The 18493-nt window shown below is 43.3% G+C and overlaps 1 non-coding gene across 1 annotated transcript; it reads right to left on the minus strand.

The window, feature by feature from the left end:
• Window positions 1–7054: 7054 nt before the first annotated feature.
• On the minus strand, window positions 7055–7157 carry LOC111764610 (U6 spliceosomal RNA). Its single transcript, XR_002797184.1, has one exon. It is a non-coding gene; the product is annotated as a U6 spliceosomal RNA (small nuclear RNA).
• Between the last annotated feature and the right edge of the window lie 11336 nt (window positions 7158–18493).

An 18493-nucleotide genomic window follows, 5' to 3' on the forward strand; every position in this document is an offset into this window, starting at 1 on the left:
TTTATGGCTATGAATTTCCCTCTCAGAACTGCTTTTGCTGCATCCCATAAGTTTTGATATGTTGTGTTATCATTTTCATTAGTTTGAAGGCAGTTCTTGATTTCTTTTGAGATTTCCTCCTTGACCCACTGTTTTTCTAAGAGTGTGTTGCTTAACTTCCAAATCTTGGTGCCAAATCTGGGTCTCTGGCCCTTGCAAATTTCCAGCTTCATTCCACTGTGGTCAGAGAAGTTATTTTGTATGATTTCACTCTTTCTGAATTCATTGAATCTTTTTCTGTAGCCTAGCATGTGGTCTAACTTGGAGAATGATCCATGTGCACTTGAGAAGAGTGTATATCGTGTTGTATTTGGGTGTAATGTTCTGTATATGTCTATTAGGTCCACCTCCTCTAATATATTGTTCAAAGTCTTTGTTTCTTTTTTTTTATTCTTTTTTGAGATGTTCTGTCCAAAGTTGATAGTGGTGTATTAAAGTCCCCCACTATAATTACAGAGGCATCTATTCCTTCACTTAATTTTTCCAGTGTTTGCCTCATGTATTTGGAGGCACCCTTGTTAGGAGCATCAATGTTTATGATTGTTCTTTCTTCTTGAAAGATTATCCCTTTCACTAATATGTAGTATTCCTCTTTGTCTCTCACAATTGTTTTGCATTTAAAGTGTATTTTGTCTGATATTAATATAGTTACTCCTGCCCTTTTTTGGTTATTGATTGCTTGTAAGATTGTTTTCCAGCCATTCACTTTCTTTTTTTTTTTTTTTTTTTTTTTTAAAGATTTATTTATTTTTATTTAATTTCCCCCCCTCCCCTGGTTGTCTGTTCTTGGTGTCTGTTTGCTGCGTCTTGTTTCTTTGTCCGCTTCTGTTGTCATCAGCGGCACCCGCTTCTGTTGTCGTCAGCGGCACGGGAAGTGTGGGCGGCGCCATTCCTGGGCAGGCTGCTCTTTCTTTTCACGCTGGGCGGCTCTCCTCACGGGCGCACTCCTTGCGCGTGGGGCTCCCCTACGCGGGGGCACCCTTGCGTGGCACGGCACTCCTTGCGCGCATCAGCACTGCGCATGGCCAGCTCCACACGGGTCAAGGAGGCCCGGGGTTTGAACCGCGGACCTCCCATATGGTAGACGGACGCCCTAACCACTGGGCCAAAGTCCGTTTCCCTCCAGCCATTCACTTTCAACCTCCTTGAATCCTTGGGTCTAAGATGTGTTTCTTGTAGACAGCATATAGATGGGTCATATTTCCTTATCCAATCTTTCAGTCTGAGTTTCTTGACAGGTGAGTTTAATCCATTGACATTCAGTGTTATTACTTTCAAGGAATTACTTATATTAGCCATATTTTCTTTGGATTTGTGTTTGTCATATTTTGTTTGATTTTCTTTTTCTGTTTTTGTCTTTTTAGTTGCTCTTACACTCTTCTCCAACTCTGTCTCTCTTGTTTTTTTCTTTCTTCCTGCAGAACTCCCTTTTCTATTTCTTGAAGTGCAGGTTTCTTTTGGCATACTCTCTTAGTTTCTGTTTATCTGTGAATATTTTGAATTCTCCACCATTTTTTAAAAAGATTTATTTTATTTATTTCTCTCTTTCCCCCAGTTGTCTGTTCTCTGTGTCTATTTGCTGCTTGTTCTTCTTTGTCCACTTCTGTTGTTGTCAGCGGCATGGGAATCTGTGTCCCTTTTTATTGCATCAGCTCTCTGTGTGTGCAGCGCCATTCCTGGGCAGGCTGCACTTCCTTTCATGCTGGGCAGCTCTCCTTACAGGGTGCACTCCTTGTGTGTGGGGCTCCCCTATGTGGGGGACACCCCTGCGTGGCACAGCACTCCTTACGTGCATCAGCACTGCACATGGGCCAGCTTCACATGGGTCAAGGAGGCCTGGGGTTTGAGCCATGGACCTCCCATGTGGTAAGTGGATGCCCTATCCATTGGGCCAAGTCTGCTTCCCTCCATCATTTTTGAATGATAACTTTGCTGGATAGAGTATTCTCGGTTAGAAATTTTTTTCTTTTAGTACCTTGACTGTGTCATACCACTGCCTTCTTGCCTCCATGGTTTCAGATGAGAAATCAGCACTTAATCTTATGGAGCCTCCTTTGTAAGTGATGGTTCTCTTTTCTCTTGCTGCTTTTAGTATTTTCTCTTTGTCTTGAGCATTGGATAATTTGACAAGGATATGTCTTGGGTAGGCATGTTGGGATTTATGCTGTTTGGGGTGCATTGTGCTTTTTGGGCTTGTATGTCCATCTCCCTCAATAGGTTTGGGAAGTTTTCAGCCATTATTTCCTCCAGCACCCCTTCTCTCCCCTTTCCCTTCTCTTCTCCTTCTGGGATGCCTATAATGCATATGTTTGTGTGTTTTGCTTTGTCCCTCAGGTCCTTAAGTCCCTGCTGAATTTTTATATTTTTCTTTTAAAGATTTATTTATTTATTCATTTCTCTCCCCTCCCCCCTCCCCCCCGGTTGTCTGTTTGCGGCATCTTCTTCATTGTCCACTTCTGTTATTGTCAGCAGCACAGGAATCTGTGTTTCTTTTTGTTGCGTCATCTTGTTGTGTAAACTCTCCATGTGTGTGGTGCCATTCCTGGGCAGGCTGCACTTTTTTTGCACTGGGTGGCTCTCCTTATGGGGTGCACTCCTTGCGTGTGGGGCTCCCCTATGCGGGGGGCACCCCTGCATGACATGGTGCTCCTTGCATGCATCAGCACTGCACATGGGCCAGCTCCACATGAGTCAAGGCAGCCCAGGTTTGAACCACAGATCTCCCATGTAGTAGACGGATGCCCTAACCACTGGGCCAAGTCCACCACCTTTTCTATCTTTTTAATGATCAGTTCTACTATGTTTGATTTCAGATGTACTGTCTTCCACATCACTAATTCTTTCCTCTGCCTCTTCGAGTCTGCTGTTATTTGCTGAGAGTGTATTTTTGATTTCTTGAATTGTGCTGTTCATCACCATCATATCCATTATCTTTTTGCATATGATTGCAATTTCTTCTGTATCCTAAGTGTTTTCTTCATATTCTCAATCTCTTCCTTCACTTCATCAAATTTGTCCCTAATATATGTTTTGAGAACTTTAATTACCTGTTTGATGTTCTGCTCCTCTTCCTGATTTTTAGTTTGTTCATTGGATTGTGGCATGTTTTCCTGATTATTGGTTTGGTTTGTAGTTTTTGTTGCTGTCTGGTCATCATTTTATCTTGACAGGTTTAATCAGTTTCTTAGCTTCTTTGTCTGGTTTGGGAGTTGTTTTTGCATGCATACTAAGTCTCCTCTTTATCACTTTGTTCTTCCTATTCTATTTCCCTGTTGTTGGCTAAATTCACTTGAAAGAAAATATTAGGACCAGAGAAAGCAAAAGGAGTAAGAAAAGAAAATGAATAATAGTAGTATTGATAGTAAATATTAACAGAAGAACCATGTAAGATCTAGGAGAATGGATATTAGATTCATGTAAGCTGTGTAGAGTTATAACAGTAAGAAAAGTGGAGTACCTATAATGAGACAGTAAATTGAATATGGGAGGAATATAGTATGAATTAAAAGACCAGTGTGGTCAGGATAGAGGGAAAGGTAAAAGAAAGGACAATATAAAGAATGAATATAAGACAGAAAACAGAACAAAGGTATTAGAAATAAAAGGTCAGAAAAATAGGGGGGCAAACAAAGAGAGGTGTAATGTAAGAGAAACAATAAATGATGGAGGATAGAAAGATGTAGAGGAAAGGGAATAGTGTTCATGGCCAAAATCAATACACTCAGAAAAGAGGAAATGGAAGATGAGGAAATATAGCAAATGTGAAGTGTTCCCTGCAGCACCTAATATAAAAATAATAAAAAGGAAGAGAAAGAAAGAAAAGGAAAAAAGAAAAAAGAAAAGGGGACAAAAGGGAAGGGGAAAGCAAGCAAGAAAAAGAGAAAACAAGAAAAAATAAAGAAAACAGGGTCTTGGGGGATAAAGAGGAAGGAAAAACAAGAAGACAAACCAACAAAATACCAGACAAAGTTTCAAGCAAGGAATCCTCTTCGCAGTTAAATAAAATGCTTAGGGATCTGACGTTCCCCCTTTCTCCCTTCCTCACTTCCCTCTCTCCCAGGGCAGCAGGAAAGCTGCCTGAGATGTCTGGTAGGAGATTCAAGTGGGTCCTTGTTGAACCAGCTCCACACAGAAAACAATGACTTAATTTCCAGAGAGAGAGCACCCACACCTCACCAGGAACCCCAAGTATGCTATTGGAAGCTTGGAAAGCAGCTCCTACAGTCCCTCTCCTTTAGGTGTGCTACCAGAGGGCTAGGTGATTTTCGACTACACCTTCTCCCAGACCAAGTCTCCTATCACAGGGTATTTAGGTGAATTGGGTTTTCTCAGATTTGCCACTCCTTTCTTCCCAGGTTCTCCCCAAGCCAGCTGGTATGCTCCTCCAAGTGCAAAAAAAAAAAAAAAAAAAAGGTGAGGGGAGACCAGAAAATTGAACCCACACTCACCTGGCCCTGCTGCTGCACTCCCACCTAATTCCCCCACTCATGGATTCAGTCCAAAACCAGAGGGCTAGGGCAATCCTGGACCTCCGGGAGCACTGGACTCGGGAAAGGGAAGTCCGGGATACTGCAGACTCAGGGTATGTAGGTCTGTGGAATGTGGGCTACAGGGGCTTAGGGGACATGGACCTGGGGACCACATATCTGGGGGTCACAGGCCTGGGAACACTGCTGCACAACTGACAGTTCTCAGGGAACACCGTAGTCACCAGCCCTAGGGGGAAGGGTCCCACCTCCCCACAGCTTCCGACCTCTGTGTTTGTAACCTGCAGTTCTACCTTTAGCAAGCACTACTTCTGTCACTGTCCCTCCAAATTGACATCCATACACCTCCTGCCTTGCAAGCCCCCAAAACAGCCCACTCTGGAAAGACTCCAACCCCACTTGGCTACCTCTTTGCAGGAGAGACTGTGAGGTGCATTCACTCAGATGCCATCTTACCCCGCCTCCTCCCATAATGCATATGTTGATTTGCTTGATGGTATTCCAGGGGTGTCTTAGTTTATTTTGCTTTTTATAATTTTCTTCTCTCCTTATCCTGACTAATTTCAATAGTCTTTTCTTCACATTCACTGATTTTTTCTTCCCGCCTGGGAATTTTCACTGTGGTCTTCAAATCCAATAGTTTTGTTTGGTTTCTTTTAACATTTTCTCTCTCTTGATTGAGATTCTCATATTGTTCATTCATTATTTTCCTAATATCCTTAGCTCTTTCTCTATATTTTCCTTCATCTCTTTGAGCATAATGAAGACTTTTTTAAAGTCTTTGTCTGGTATGGTCATATTCTGGTCTTCATTGGTGTTTTCTGGATTTCTATCCTTTTCCTTTGGATGGGCCATCGTTTCTTGTTTCTTTGTTTGTCTTGCAATCTTTTGTTGCACACTCTACCTTTTAATATTTTAAAATGTTAACTCTGGAATTTATTCCCTGAGGGATGTTTCTTGAGTTTGTATCCACCTAGTGATATGAAAGATTTTCTTGAGTGTCGGGAGCTAACAAAACCAAGGAAATCTAAGCAAAAAACACCTTCTCCATCTTTGCAAATTGGCTTTGCACTGGCTGGTGCTCTCCTTCATTGTTTTGGCCTACTTTCAGGAAGGTCAGCCCAAGGCAAATGAAAATTGAAGTGTCCTCCCTGTCTTTTCTGAGCCTGTGTCTTGTCCTGGGCTTGTATTTGCTTGTTGCCTTATAAGTTCCCTTGTTTTCAAGAGTTTTCATGCCCCGTCCACTTCCCAGGAAACAGGCTTTCTCTCTTCTGGGTGTTCCTCTGCAAGACTTAAAGCAGGGGCATGTCTCATTCTGCAGCACACTTGTGGTCCATGCCTTGGACCATGTACTTTTCTTGCTTTCTTGTTTCTTAGTTTCTTAGTAAACTCTTTACTCTCTTGTTTACCCTAAAAAAAGAAAAGACTTAAAGCAGGTAAAACTGTCTCAGTAGTTTCTTACACTGCATTTGTTTTCTCAAGCTGCTTTTGCCTATAGGGCAAATTCTGGGAGGAGGGAGCAAGCCAGAGAGGAATTATACAAGTCAGTCTTAAAAATATGCAGTACTTCACTGCGACGGTTTGCTTGGTCGGTAGAGGTGGGGTCTGGCTGCGGACGAGGGGTCGGTCCAGCTCTGGAAGAGGGGTCGGTCCCGCTTGGGACGAGGGGTCGGTCTGGCAGCAGACGAGGGATCGGTCTCACAAGGGGTTGTGCGGTTTGGCTGACGGGGTCGCCCGGTGAAGCCGGCGACGAAGGGGTCGCCTGGAGAAGCAGGCAACGAACTGGGGACAAGGGAGGCCAGGCCCTTGTCGGGGGCTCTCAGGACTGGAGGGCACATGGCAGAAGAACTACCGCGGAGACAAGGTAAACACGCAAGTCCACTTTATTGAGGGAGAGGCAACAGTTTTATAGGGGCTGGGGAAGGCTGATTGGTCGAAGCCACGCCCTGTTCTGATTGGTTGCCGGCGAAAGGTCAGTGGGCGGTACTGGATGGGGGAGGGGTGGTGATTAGGGATTGGCTGTTGCTGTTGCTGGGGGAAGTGGCAGGGCTTAGTGATTGGTGGCTGCTGTTGCTGGGGTGGAGGGCAGACTGGAGTTTCCCGCCCACGCCTGACTGTTGCTGCTGTCGGGGGGAGGGAAAAGGGCAGACTGGATTTTTCCGCCCACGCCTGGCTGTTGCTGCTGTCAGGGGGAGGGAAAAGGGCAGACTGGATTTTTCTGCCCATGCCTGGCTGTTGCTGCTGTCAGGGGAGGGGAAAAGGGCAGACTGGAATTTTCCACCCTGCGCCTGCGCAGGGAGAAAGAAGAAGAAGGGTGCCGCCCCACAGGCATTGGGTGGCGCCAGCCGGGAGGAGGGGCGGCCGCGGAAGCATGGCTGCCGAGAAGGGGAGACCCGAGGGCACTCTGCGCCCATGCCGAGCTTCCTTCAAGGGTGGTGGTGAGTCCGACCAGCCACCCTATTATGGGGGCAGTGGCTTGGCCTGCCGCGGCCGCTCCCCCGCCAGGCCAGCAAACCACACTTCAGCCCGAGGGGTGACCGCACTTCACAAATTCGTGTCATCCTTGCACAGAGGCCATGCTACTTCTCTGTATTGTTCCAATTTTAGTCTATGTGCTTCCAAAGTGAGCACTATCATTACTTTTTATGCATTTGCATTTTAAATCTTGTAAGAAGTAAAAAGTGTAGTTGCATATCAAAAGTACAACAGTACTGGTATTTATAGTTATCCATATGGTTACCTTTAACAGTATTTTTATTTCTTTATGCCACTTTAAGTATATTTTTCTTTCACCCTGAAGAACTCCTTTTGCATTGTTTGTAGGGCAGGTCTAGTGGTGACAAACTCCCTCAGTATTTATTTATCTAGAAATGCCTTAATCTCTCCTTCATTTTTAAAAAAAGATTTTATTTATTTATTTATTTATTTATTTCTCCCCCCTGCCCCCACCCCGATTGTCTGTTCTCTGTGTCTATTTGCTGTGTCTTCTTTGTCCGCTTCTGTTGTTGTCAGTCGCACAGGAATCTATGTTTCTTTTTGTTGCATCATCTTGTTGTGTCAGCTCTCCATGTGTGCCATGCCATTCCTGGGCAGGCTGCACTTTCTTTTGTGCTGGGTGGTTCTCCTTATGGGATGCACTCCTTGCACGTGGGGCTCCCCTACGTGAGGGACACCCCCGCATGGCACGGCACTCCTTGCGCGTATCAGCACTGCATGGGTCAGCTCCACACAGGTCAAGGAGGCCTGGGGTTTGAACCGCGGACCTCCCATGTGGTAGGCGGATGCCCTAACCACTGGGCCAAGTCCGCTGCCTCCTTCATTTTTAAAGACAAATTTTCTAGATATAAAGCTTCTGGTTAGATTTTTTTTTTGCTTTCAACACTATAAAAATTTATTCCACTGCTTTCTTGCCCCTATGGTTTCTGATGAGAAATCAGCATTTGATCATAGTGTATGTGACACATCACTTTTTTCTTGCAGCTTTCAAGATTCTCTCTTTGGTTTTGGTGTTCAGTAGCTTGATTGTAATGTTTTTGGCCATGGACATTTTCAAGTTTATCCTCTTTGGGCTTGTTGGGCTTCTATCTGTACATTATTATTATATTTTTAAAAGATTTTATTTATGTCTTCCGACCTCCCTTGCTGTCTATTCTCTGTGTCTACTTGCTGTGCATTCTTCTGTGTCTGCTTGTTTTCTCTTTAGGCAGCACCAGGAACCAATCCTGGGACCTTCTGGAGTGGGAGAGAGGAGCTCAATCTCTTGTACCACCTCAGTTCCCTGGTCTGCTGTGTCTCCTCTGTATCTCTTTTTGTTGTGACATCTTGCTGCACTAGCTCTCTCCTGAGGCCAGCACTGTTGCATGGGCCAGCACTGCACTCAGGTCAGCTTGCCTTCACCAGGAGGCCCTGGGAATTCAACCCTGGACCCCCCATATGGTAGACAGGAGCCCAATCTCTTGAACCACATCTGCTTCCCTGTTTTATTTTAAAATTAAAGTTGGGCAGTTTTTAGCCATTATTTCTTTGAATATTTTCTCTACCCTTTTCTCTCTTCTCCTTCTGCAGCTCCCACAATGTGTATATTGGTATGCTTAATGACATCCTAAAAGTTTCTTGGGCTCTGTTCCCTTTTCTTCCTTCTTTTTTCTTTCTGCTCCTCAGAATAATTTCAATTACTTTATATTCAAATTTAGTGATTCTTTCTTCTTCCAGCTCCAATCTGCTCCTGAACCCCTCTAGGAAAATTTTTGTTACTGTGGTTTTCAACTCTGTTTGGTTCCTTTTCAAGAATTCTATCTCTTTATTGATATTTTATTTATGCCACCTATTGTTTTCCTTTAGTTCTTTGTCCCTGTTCTCCTTTAGCTCTCTGTGCATATTTAAGACCATTTTAAAAGTCTTTGGTATGTCCAAAGTCTGATCTTCTTCATTGATGGATTATGATGTTTTATCTTGTTCTTTTGGATGGGCCATCATCCCCTGTTTCTTTGTTTGCCTTGTAATATTTTGTTGAATACTACATTTAAAAAAAATATTAATTTATTTTATTTTATTTTTTTAATTCATTTTAAAAAAAATATTACATTAAAAAAATATGAGGTCCCATTCAACCCCACCGCCCCCACCCCCCACTCCCCACTACATTTTTTTAAAGATCTATTTTATTTATTTCTCCCCACGACCTTGACTGAATTTGCTGTATCTGTTTCTTGTGTGCTGGTCTTCTTTTGGAGGCACTGGGAAATGAACCCAGGACCTCTGATGTGGGAGGGAGGCACCTAATCACTTGTGCCATCTTCTCCCTGCTTTGCTGTGTCTCCCATTATGCTTTCCTCATATCTTTTGCTGTGTCATATTGTTGCATCAGCTCACTGTGCCTGCCTGTTGCATCAACTTACTGTCTTGCTTGTCTTCTCTAGGAGGCACCGGGAACCAACATTGGACCTCCCATATAGTAGGTGGGATCTCAATTGCTTGAGCCACATCCACTTCCCTGCACACTACATTTTAACATTTTAATGTGTTACCTCTGGGATTGATTCCCTGAGCTGTCTGTTCCTTAAGTTTATATACACTTAGTGATACTACAGAGATTTTCTTAAGTGCCAAGAGCTAACAAAAACAAGCAATTAAATGCAACATATCCCTTTCAAAGTCTTTGCCAATTGGCTCTGTGTTGGCCAGTGCTCTCCTTCAGACCTTACGCCTCCTGCCAGTGAACCTGAAGATCACTCTGAGATGAAAGCACAGGGTTCTCTCTGGTCTTTTCTGGACCTATGTTTTGTCCTGGGCATGTGCTCATGGCCTTATGAATTCCCCCATTTGCTGGTGTCCAAATGCCTCTTCTTCTCCCCCTGAAATAATATTTTTTAGTCCCAGATGCTCTGCTGTAGGTCTTTTTAAAAAAAAGATTTATTTATTTATCTATTTTCTCCCCTTCCTGTCCCCCTGCCCTGCTGTTTTTGCTGTCTATGTTGTCTTCTCTTCTCATTTTTTGTCCTCTAGGATTCACTGGGATTTGATCCTGGAGGCTCCTGACATGGAGAGAGATTTCTTGTCAACTGTGCCACCTCAGTTCCTGGTTTCTGCTGCGCTTCACCTTGACGCTCCCCTTGTCTCTCTTTTTTGATGAGTCATCATCTTGCTGCGTGACTCACTTGTGTGGGGCACTGGCTCACCACGTGGGCTCTTGCGCAGGCACTGGCTTGCCACACAGGCACGCTTTCTCTTCTTCTTTTTCACCAGGAGGCCCCAGGGATTGAACCCAGGTCCTCCCATGTGTAAGTGTAAGCCCTATCACTTGAGCCACATCCACTTCCCAGTTTACTGTTTTAAAGTTGCCTTTTTCTTGATTCAGCACTCACCCAATTATTGTAACCCTTTAACTGTTTTCCAGAGTTCTGAGGAAGATGACTCTGCCAGACTTTGCTAGTTGTTTGAAGATTTTGTAGGGAAGCAGAACCCTGGAATATTTCACACTGCTGTTTGGTCAATTGAAAGTCAAATGCTGGGATTTTTATTGAAATTACAATGACTGTAGATCACCTTAGGGACAATTGACATATTTATGAAATTAAGTTTTACAAACCATGAGTATAGTAAATGTCTGCTTAAATTTAGAATTAATTTCAAATTATAAACTTACATTTGAACTGAATTTAGCAACTAATTTCAAGAATTAAAACAGTATATATTCCCTCTCTTCATAATTTTTATCTTTTTCCCTCTCTCTTCTTAACTTGATTAGTTCCTATTTAAAATTTTTATTTTTATGCCTCTTCTATTCCAAGGTTTTAAATTAATACTTGTAATAAACTTCACAGCCCCATTATCAATAATTATTTAAATAAGTTTTTCAATATCATATTTTGAAATCTTGTGCATGTGCAAAGTTTTCTCCATTATTCTCATATTGTTGAACAATTAGATTTTAGTTTTTAAATTATAAATCATACTGTGTTATTATATTATAAATATTTATTTTACATAAAGATTTTCCACATCAGATGAATTCCTTAAAAGATATTATGCTTGAATTATTATATTTTCTAGGCTTAAAACTTATTCTAGATGTATTTAGGCATATATAAGATATATATGCACTTTTAGAAACATAAATAGTGTTATACCATAATAATTTTACATTCTTTGTTTTATGTCCTCTTTTCTTTTTATATGATATTTCTTGCATTAAAAACATTACAATAACAGAGAAACCTTAAACAGTGTGTGATGGTTAGGCTAATGTCAACTTGGCCAGGTAATGGTGCTCAGTTGTTCAAGCAAACACTGGGCTAATTGCAATACAAGGACATTTCACGACTTTAATCATCAGTGAGTTGACTGCATAGATAACTACAACATTAAATCCAGAATCTCTGCCTAGTGAGCCCATATCAACAAATTCAACGTGATCCAACTTTATATTCCTTCCACCATTATCCCATACCCTTAATACCCATTCCCACACATAGTCCCCTGATTTATGTCTATATAAATTGGAAAACTCATGCAGTTAATTTAGAGTATAGCATACTTCCTCATGGGTCACACTTTGTACTAGATCTATGGGGGCTTCTGATTTTGGTCTAATTATAGGTCTGGAAGAGAAGAAGGTAGTGGGGGTTGGTAAAGAGAAGAATTAGAAGTGTTTCGCCAGTTATCTACCTCAGGGCATTCCCTTGCAGTTTCATCTGGTGAGACAGGATTAATTTCTCCAGGCGGCTGGATGGCAGACTCCTCAGGGCAGGATGGAGGTTGGGTGATGCAAGCTTGACATTGGGTGGTCCCTGCAGGGCAGACAAGTACAGGTTTATCTGGCAAAGCCTCAGCAGAATTTAGGGTTTTAACCTACCCACGAATATCATCAACCCATATGTCTCCATCCCAATCCTCAGGGTTCCCCTCCTTTCCAATCAACGTCCTCATTTTAACAGCAGATATCTTGCAAGGTTGAGATTTTAATTCCATTGTATCTCTGCTACTCATACAATGAGACTTGAGTCTCATTTTCAGAGATCTAAAGTCTACAACTACACGGAACAAGATTTTCCTTCAGAGCACACATAGATAACAGTTTGTTGGGGTGGCTGGTTGAAATATGGAGCAAAAGATGGCCTACAATGTGTGAGGTCCAGATGCCTGATTTACTTTAGTATACTGTATATGAGGGGATCCAAAGACTTAGAGAGAGTGGAACGCTAGAATGGATTCACCATTTAAAGCCTGCCCACCCACCCCAGAAATGTCCAGAGGACACACTTTAACCAGGACTGTGAGGAATAAATTTGTAAGCTAATTCCCTCTTCTCCTGAAGAGCTCTGTGGTTGCTCTTCTCTGTAGGTCAGATATTACAGTGGGCACTGCTATCATGGAACTAGAATCTTTAAACACTAAGAGGATGATCAGATTTTAGGCTGGCAGAAGCCAGTAGCAGCATTTAATTGCCAAAGATGAGGTGGGCATGGCTACCACAATGAAAGGCTGACTCAGCAGCAATCAAAAGACTCTGAGTTGCATAGACCTATGGCATTGGCTAATAGATCATGGGGTACTTAGAAATAGGATAGATAGGCAGGCTACTAAATTCCTACTTGATCTGTATAAGCAGAAGAGTTCTGGGTGGAGAGAACAAAACCCTAACTTGAATTACAGAAACACAGAGTCATGGCCCCTTAATCAATTCCCAGACTTGAGACAGTTTACAAACCAGCAGCCTCTTGAATGAGGTGAAGGCCTGTTCTCTTTGGGGAAAGATCCTGTTATCCTGCCAAAAATGTATACTGTTAATTCTCCTCCCAGCTTTCCCAAAGAGACCTATGACCTTTTACCAGGGTAATTGTGCATTGGAGAAAAGGAAATGATTAGACATTTCAGGCATTATTAGACACTGGATCAGAAGTGATATTAATTCCAGGAGACCCAAAACATCACTGTGGTCCATCAGTCAGATTAAAGGCTGTGATGATTAGGCTATCATGTCAACTCAGCCAGGTAATTGTGCCCAGTTGTTTGGTCAAGCAAGCACTAGGCTAACTGTAATACAAGGGCTTTTATGGACTTTAGTTACCATTGACTTTACTGCAGTGGTAAATCATAGATTGCTGATTACATCAATCAGGGAGATTGCCATCAGCAATGAGTGATAACTCTATTCAATCAGTTGAATGCCTAAAAGGGGAAGTGATTCCAGCATTAAGTGAGAATTTCCCAGCTCATCTTTGGACAGCCAATGTCTCCCAGAACTTGTCAATCACCTTCATTGAACTGTCCCCGGTTGCAGCCTGCCTGTGGAACCTGGACTTGTGCATTGCTATGGCCACGTGAGAGACTCCTATAAAAAATCACATACTATTGACAGATAGCTCTTGTTGGTTCTGTTTCCCTAGAGAACAACTGACTAATACAGGGGTTTAGAGGTCAGGAGATCAATAGAGTTTTAGCTCAAGTTTGTCTCACAGTGGGCCCAGTAAGCCCCCAGACTCATTCTGGGTTATTCCCCCAGTTCCAGAAGGCTTAATTGGAATAGACATACTCAGCAATTGGCAGAATTCCCACATTGGATCTCTGACATGTGGAGTGAGGGCTATTATGGTAGGAAAGGCCAAGTGGAAGCCACTAGAACTGCTTTTACCTAGCAAAATAGTACATCTGAATAGGAGGATTTGCAGAGACTAGTGCCACCATCGAGGATTTGAAGGATGCAGGGTGGTGATTCCCACTACAACTCCAGTCAACTCTCCTATTTGGCCTGTGCAGGTAACATGATGTTGGAGGATGACAGTGGATTATCATAAACTTAACCAGGTGGTAACTCCAATTGCAGCTGCTGTTCCAGGTGTGGCAACAATGCTTAAGGACATCAACACATCCCCTGTTACTTGGTGTAGAAGTTTGGTATGTTTATGAATTCCAAAAATATTGGATTCTGTTTGTAATCTGATCTGTACCTGGGCCTGACTGAGCTATGATTAGGGTGTTGAGTCCCCACCCACCAAGGGGGGATAAAAAGCATGGCAAAGGACAGAGTTAAGGGTTTTGTTTTTTTAAAAGATTTATTTTATTTATTTCTCTTCCTGTCCCCCCTGTTGTCTCCTCTTTGTGTCCATTTGCTGTGTGTTCTTCTGCATCCGCTAGCATTATCCAGCAGCACTGGGAAATTGTGTCTCTTTTTTGTTGCATCATCTTGCTGCATCAGCTCTCCATGTGTGCAGCACCACTCCTGGGCAGGCTGCGCTTTTTTTGTGTGGGGCGGCTTTCCTTGCGGGGCACACTTCTTGCACGTGGGGCTCCCCTACATGGGGGCACCCCTGCGTAGCATGGCACTCCTTGTGCATGGGCCAGCTTACCACGTGGGTCAGGAGGCCCTGAGGATCAAACTCTGGACCTTTGATATGGTAGATGGATGTTCCATCAGTTGAGTCACATCCACTTCCCAAAGTTAAGGGTTTTTGATGTTGGAGCTTTGATGTTGGCATTTGATGTTGAAGCCTTAAGCTGGAGCCCTGGGAAGTAAGTTTACACAGGAAAGAGAAGGCAGCCCCAGGAGGAGAGGAACCCTGAGCCCAGGAAGAAGAAGCCTGAGGGAAGGAGGAACCCAGGAAGCCTGAACCCTTGCAGACATTGGCAGCCATCTTGCTCCAACACATGAAAATAGACTTTGGTGAGAGAAGTAATTTATGCTTTATGTCCTGGTATCTGTAAGCTCCTACCCCAAATAAATACCCTTTATAAAAACCAGCCAATTTCTGGTATTTTACAACAGCTCCCCTTTGGCTGACTAATACACTTGGTATGCAGCTTGATCTGGCAAGTGCTTTTTTCTCAATTGCCATCAGTAAGGACCACCAGAAACAGTTTGCTTTCAGTTGGCAAGGCCAGCAGTATACCTTCACTGTCCTGCCTCAGGGGTACATCAACTCCCCAGCCCAATGTCCTAATATTGTCTGTAGGGAACTTGATTGTGTCTCCCTCCCAAAAGACATCACACTGGTCCATTATATTGATGATATCATGCTGATTGGACCTAGTGAGTAAGAAGTAGCAATGACTCTAGACTTATTGGTAAGGCATTTGTGTGAGAGAGGATGGGACATAATCCAACAAAAATACAGGGGCCTTCCACCTCAGTGAAATTTCTAGGTGTCCAGTGGTGTGGGGCATGTCGAGTTATCCCCTTTAAAGTGGGGAATAAGCTGTTGCATCTGGCCTCTCCTATGACCAAAAAAGAGGCACAATGCTCAGCTGGTCTCTCTGGATTTTGGAGAAAACACATTCTTCATTTGGGTATGCTACTCCAGCCCATTTATCAAGTGATTGGAAAAGCTGCTAGTTTTGAGCAGAGACTAGAACAAGACAAGGCTCTGTGACAGGTCCAGGCTGCTGTGCAAGCTGCACTGACACTTGGGCCATCTGATCCAGCAGATCCAATGGTGCTGGAAATGTCAGTGACAAAGAGAGATACCATCTGGATCCTTTGTCAGGACCCTATAGGAGAGTGACATGCAGACCCTTAGGATTTTGGAGCAAAGCCCTGCCATCCTCTGCAGCTAACCACTTCCCTTTTGGGAAGCAGCGTTTGGCCTGCTACTGGGCTTTAGTAGAGACTGAACACTTAACCATGGGCCACCAAGTTACCATGAGACCTGAGTTGCCTATCATGAACTGGGTATTGTCTGACTCACCAAATCATAAAGGTTGGCGTGCACAGCAGCACTCCATAATAAAGTGGAAGTGGTATATATGAGACAGGGCTCAAGCAGGTCCTGAAGGCACAAGTTACATGAGGAAGTGGTTTGAATATCCATGGTTACCCCTTCTGCAATGTTACCTTCTCTTTCTCAGCCCACAGCTATGGCCTCTTGGGGAGTTCCTTACAATCGTTTGATTGAGAAAGAGAAAACTTGGGCCTGGATTACAGATGGTTCTGCACAATATGCAGGTCCTCCTGAAAGCTGCAGTACTGCAGCCCCTTTCTGGGATGTCCCTGTAGGACAGTGGTGAGGGAAAATCCTCCCAGTGGTCAGAACTTTGAGCAGAGCACCTGGTTGTTCATGTTGCTTAGGAGAAATGACCAGAGGTGCATTGTACACTGATTGATGGGCTGTTGCCAATCGCTTGGTTGGATGGTCAGGGACTTGGAAGGAACATGATTGGAAAATTGGTGGAAAAATGGTCTGGGGAAGTGGTATGTGGATAGACCTTTCTGGGTGGGCAAAAAACATGAAAATATCTGCAGCCAGAGGGTGATTTCAGCAGAGGAAGATTTTAATAATCAAGTGGATAGGCTGACCTGCTCTGTGGCTAACACTCAACTTCTTCTCCAGATCCTCCTGTCATTGACCAATGGGCTCATGAAGAAAGTGGCCATGTGGAGGTTATCTATGCACTTCCCCTCACCAAGGCCAACTTGGTTGTAGCCACTGCTGGGTGCCCAATCTTCCAGCACCAGAGACCTATATTCAGCTGCAATATGGCACCATTCCCTGAGGTGATTTGCCTGCTACCTGTGGAGGGTTGATTACACTGGGCCACTTCTATCATGGAAGGGGCAGCCATTTGTTCTAACTGGAATAAACACAGTTTATTGTGGATATGGGTTTGCCTTCCCTGTACACAATGCTACTGCCAAACCTACCGTCCGTGGGCTTGCCAAATCGCTTACCCACCACCACGGTATTCCAGGAACATGGAATGGGTAATGGAAGAAGGTAGTGATAAATATGAACTTCGACCATGTGACCAGTTACAGAAATGAGGACTATACCAGTCATCAATATTTCTTCCTTTTTTATGAGTATGTTTGTATATGTACATAAAAGAAATCTTTGTTTTCTTCCCTAACTTTTCCCCTTATCACATGTCATAAGTTGTATTAGTTTCATGTTGTAGTATTTAAGGATGTCAAAAAATTTTAAAGAAATATATATATATTTTTCCTTACCTTGTTGTTGTTTTGCACTCATTGTCTGTTCTCTCTGTCCTTTCACTGTGTGTTCTTCCATGTCTGCTTGTCCCTTTTCTTCTTGTCTTTCTCTTTAGGAGGCACTGGGAACTGATCCCGGGACCTCTGGTGTGGGAGAGAGGCACTCGGTCACTTGAGCACCTCATCTCCCTGGTCTGCTGTGTCTCTTACTGTCCCTTTGTTTTGTTATCTTGCTGTGCCAGCTCTCCACAGTTCAGGCCACTAGCTCTCTGTGGGGCAGGCCAGCTTGCCTTCACCAGCTTACCTTCCCATATGGTAGATGGGAGCCCAATCACTTGAGCCATATCTACCTTCAGGATGTCAAATATAAGAGTGAATATTATCCAAGAACTTGCACCTTATTCTGGAGGGGTTTTAGTGCACTTCCAATTATATGCAGGACAGTTGAATATTGTTTGGTGGAAATATATGTGTATATATATGTGTGTATTATTGTTTTTATTTAGAGACTAAATATGGTTTAGGGTGATTGTATGGCTGCCAAGTTGACAAGGGGTGGACTGTAATGGCTAAGCTAATGTGTCAACTCAGCCAGGTAATGGTGCCCAGTTTGGTCAAGCAAGCCCTGGGCTAATTGTAATTCAAGGGCATTTTATGGACTTTAATCATCAGTGAGTTGATTGCATAGATGGTTGGTTACATCTACAGTCAACTGAGGAGCTTGCCATCAGCACTGAGTGACGTCTCATCCAACCAGTTGAAGATATTAGGAGGGGAAGTAATTTCAGCATTCAGGGAGAATTACCATCTCTACTTCAGACAGAGTGCATCTCCTGGAGAACTAATCAAGGACCTTCACTGGAGCCTCTTGTTTGCAGCCTGCCCTATGGAATTTGGACTTGTGCATCCCCACAGTTGCATTAGACAACTTTACAAAGTCTCACACTATTTACGGTATCTCCAAATACAACAACAAAAAATATCTCTAAAATAGATGTCAGTTCTATTTCCCTAGAGAACCCTGACTAATACCAGACGGGTTTATTGTTCTGTACTATTTTACGTATATTAGCTTGTCCCACTTTTTTTAGTTCTCCATTTGGAATTATGATTTTCATGATGCGCTTCCTCTACTAAAAGCTTCAGAAAGGGTACAGTGTGGCTGAGGCACTGTCCAGTTTTGCCTGGACTCCTTGACCAACTTGTGGTGGGTTTTCTTGTGGGTGCTTGTATTAGTCAGGGTTCTCTAGGGAAACAGAATCAACAAGAGATATCTGTCAATGGTATGCGATTATATAAGTGTCTCTCATGCAGCTGTGGGGATGCACAAGTCCAGGTTCCCCATGCAGGCAATGAAAGCCCAATGAAGGTTCTTTTTTTTTTAAAAGATTTATTTTTCATTTATTTCTCTCCCCTTCTCTGCCCCCCTCCCATTGTCTGCTCTCTGTGTCCATTCACTGTGTGTTCCTCTGTGTCTGCTTGTATTCATCTCAGCGGCACCGGGAATCTGTGTCTCTTTTTGTTGCATCATCTCGCTGCGTCA

Source organism: Dasypus novemcinctus, chromosome 12, assembly GCF_030445035.2.
Source record: "Dasypus novemcinctus isolate mDasNov1 chromosome 12, mDasNov1.1.hap2, whole genome shotgun sequence".
Lineage (NCBI taxonomy): Eukaryota > Metazoa > Chordata > Mammalia > Cingulata > Dasypodidae > Dasypus > Dasypus novemcinctus.